Below are 3242 nucleotides of genomic sequence, written 5' to 3' on the forward strand. Positions count from 1 at the left end.
GTGAAGCTGTGTAACCAAGTAACACACATCTGTCTGAAGAGTAACTGGAGCCTGCGCAGCGAGGTGTCTCCGAGGAGCTGGGCTACTTCATACGAACAGGACTACAAAGTGCAGCAGCACCCGGCAACAGGACAGAGCTGTGGGGTTTTGTGAACCATCTCTACTTCTAACTTTCAGAAACTGATGCTTTCCCTAGGCCATCTTAATAGTGCCGCTTCAGTCACATGACAGATAAAAAGGACAACTGGCACAACACCAACTAAACCCTCCTGTAGCCTAGGCAGTGACGTGGTGACACTGGAAGACTCTAAAACTGCAGCTCCTTCTGGACGGACCACAGGGTGTCCGCACTCTTCTTCCAACGTGCCTCCTCCTCAGGAGTCAGAGTCACCTTCACGATGTCAGAGATCCCATTCTGTCCCAGGACACAAGGGACACTAAGGAAGACATCATCCTTGATTCCATAGGGCCCCTTAATCATGGTAGAAATTGGATGCACCCTCCTAAGGTTCTTCATTATACTTTCTGCCAAATCTGCCACCGACAGTCCAGTGGCCCAGATGTGTAGCCTTTCAGTTTGATCACTTCATAAGTGCTGTCAACCGCCTGTTTGTTAACCTCTTTCCAATGCTCCTTATCCCCATCAGTTCCTAACTCAGGATGCAGATTCTTCAGGGTGACACCAGCAACATTCATGCCACTCTACTCACAGGGACACTGGAGTCTCTGTGCTCCCTGAGCATCCAGCCACGGCAGCTCAGTGGGTGCATGCCCAGCCTTTCTCCCATCAGGTAGCAGAACTGGACTGAATCCAGGTTGCAACCACTGCCGATTACATGGTTCTTGGGAAAGTGGCTTATCTTCCAAGCCACATAGGTCAAAATATCCACTGGGCTGGACACAACAAGCAACTTGCAGCTAGGACTGTACTTTACAACATTAGGAATGATGAACTTGAAGTTGTTCACATATTGCTGCGCCAAATTAAGATGGCTCTCTCCCCTTGCTGATGTGCTCCAATGGTAGATAACCAGCTTAGAGTTTGTGGTTACATTATAGTCTTTGCCAGAAACAATTAGTGTCCTGAGGAAAAGGCTGCCGTGCTGGATATCCATCATCTCTCCCTTCAATTTGTCTTCTGTGATGTCAACAAGAGCAAGCTCACCTGCCAAGTCCTTCATTAAGACACTGTTGGCACAGGCCACACCAGCAGCACCAACACCACAACCGTGATCTTATCAGGGCACCTGGTCCTCCTTAAGGAGATTCACAACCAGCTGATCCTTGAGGCTGGCCATCTTGGACTTAGAACCACAAGGAACCGGGAATGCACATGGGGCGGGCGTTGGGGTGCGCGCTTCTCAGGTCTGGACTCAGTGGCAGCAGCTCCAACACTCCCAAAACTTCAAATGTTGGGAAAAATCTTTTTTCTCAGAAGGACTGTAAATGTGTCATGGTAAGAAACTATGGCCATGTCTGAGGAAGCAATGGGATCCAGAAAGAAGTCAACCCTAGGTGCATGGAGGAGCTTGCTGATGTCAGCAGACTTGGACTTTGGCTCAGCAGGTTTATGCACAAAGGGAATTCAGAGGGGATACCTAAGACCTACTTGAGAAGGGGAGCCTGACAAGTTGCCCCTCATCCACAGAGCTGGCACCCCAAGAAGTGGTATGCTCAGTGTAAAAGGAAACCTGAATTATACTTGTCCTTCTGTTCATTGGGGTGTGGAAAAGAACATATTAACACTGAGAACAGATGTGAAACAGAAACAAAATATTGCAAAGCTTAGCTCCCTAACAACTATAGATTTGGCTTTTAACATGTTTTAATGTTCACCAGAGGCAAGGCACAGCGGTGCATAAGTGTAATATCATCATTCAGGAGGCTGAGTCAGGAGGGTCACCACAAGTTTGAGGCCAGCCTTGGCTATTTAATGAGTTCAAGGCCATCGTGAACTACAGAGCAAGACCCTTTCTCCAAAAACAAACAAGAAAATTACCAGAAAATATTCATGCTCCCTTCATAGGTCTGATAATTGTTAAAACATAAGGCTCTGTACTTAATTAGTGATAATAAATCACTGTATTCTACATAGTTTTGAGGGGGATAATCTGAAAGCCAGAGCTATTCACTATTTGTTTTAAAGCTCAGTTGCAAAAATTAATAGCAAGAACTCCTTGAAGAATTCATGATTAATCCATTTGTCTGTATACAGAGTTCACCCTCCGCTAAAGATGCACCTTACGTAGAATTTTGCCTAGAGTGACTCAAAAGAGAAATTACTTTCACTTTTAATTGAAGAATAGTTTTGCATTTTCAACAATAGAACTGCCTATTTATGATGCAGTACCATATTCATGCTTTGTTGCTGTAACTTAGACAGGACATGTGCATGGCCTTGAATTTAGGTTTTGACATGCATTTTCAAGGAGTTATTTATTAAAGACTCATCAAAAGTGCTGTTCAGACCGTGAGAAAACACACACTCCTGTTTGTCATTTGCAACTTATTCTTTCTGCCTCTTTGATCTCTCAGCGTCAATACAGTCCTGATTTTTGGTGTGTGAGTTGGGGGTAGCTTTGAAGATTAAACCTAAGGCCTTCACGCTAAGCTACATCCCTAGCCCATTTTCTTTTTTCTTTTGAGGCAGCATCTCCATAACTCACTAAATTGCACAGGCTGAGCTCACAAGTGTCCTGCCTTAGCCTTGCAGTGTGCTGGGATTACAGCATATACCACCATTTCTGGCTCACAGTACTGACTTCACACTCAGCTACAGATATAATTAATTTCATGAGGCTCAGGAATGGGTTGAGACTAATCATTTTACAAAATTTTAAAAATAGAAAGTGTCTACTTTAGTCTGCACCAAAATGTCTTTCAATAAAAATTTTACATACTTAGAAAACAATTAATCAGTAAATGATAAATTTATCTAACAAACATTTATTCTAAGCTATGAGTTAGGTATTTCAAACATGGGAGTAACAATAAGGTGTTACTGAATAAGAAAAAAATTGAAAACAAAGAAATTTATACTTGAAAATGAAACTTGTAGAATCCATAAGTAATGTAAGTAACCAATTACACTTACAGCAGCAGAAGGCTATATAAATCAGAAACTGAGAAGTTTTGAGAATAAAGTGGAAAGGAAATTTGTCAGGCATATTTATTATGGGCTGGTTCCATGTTTTTGACTCAATGAGTATCCCAAACTATAAAAATATAGAGTATTCTCAAGA

At 42.7% G+C, this 3242-nt stretch overlaps 1 pseudogene; it reads right to left on the bottom strand.

Moving 5' to 3' along the window:
- Positions 1–238: 238 nt before the first annotated feature.
- On the bottom strand, positions 239–1196 carry LOC101577808 (annotated as a pseudogene).
- Positions 1197–3242: the final 2046 nt, after the last annotated feature.

The sequence above is a fragment of the Octodon degus genome, unplaced genomic scaffold, assembly GCF_000260255.1.
Source record: "Octodon degus isolate 3935 unplaced genomic scaffold, OctDeg1.0 scaffold00026, whole genome shotgun sequence".
NCBI lineage: Eukaryota > Metazoa > Chordata > Mammalia > Rodentia > Octodontidae > Octodon > Octodon degus.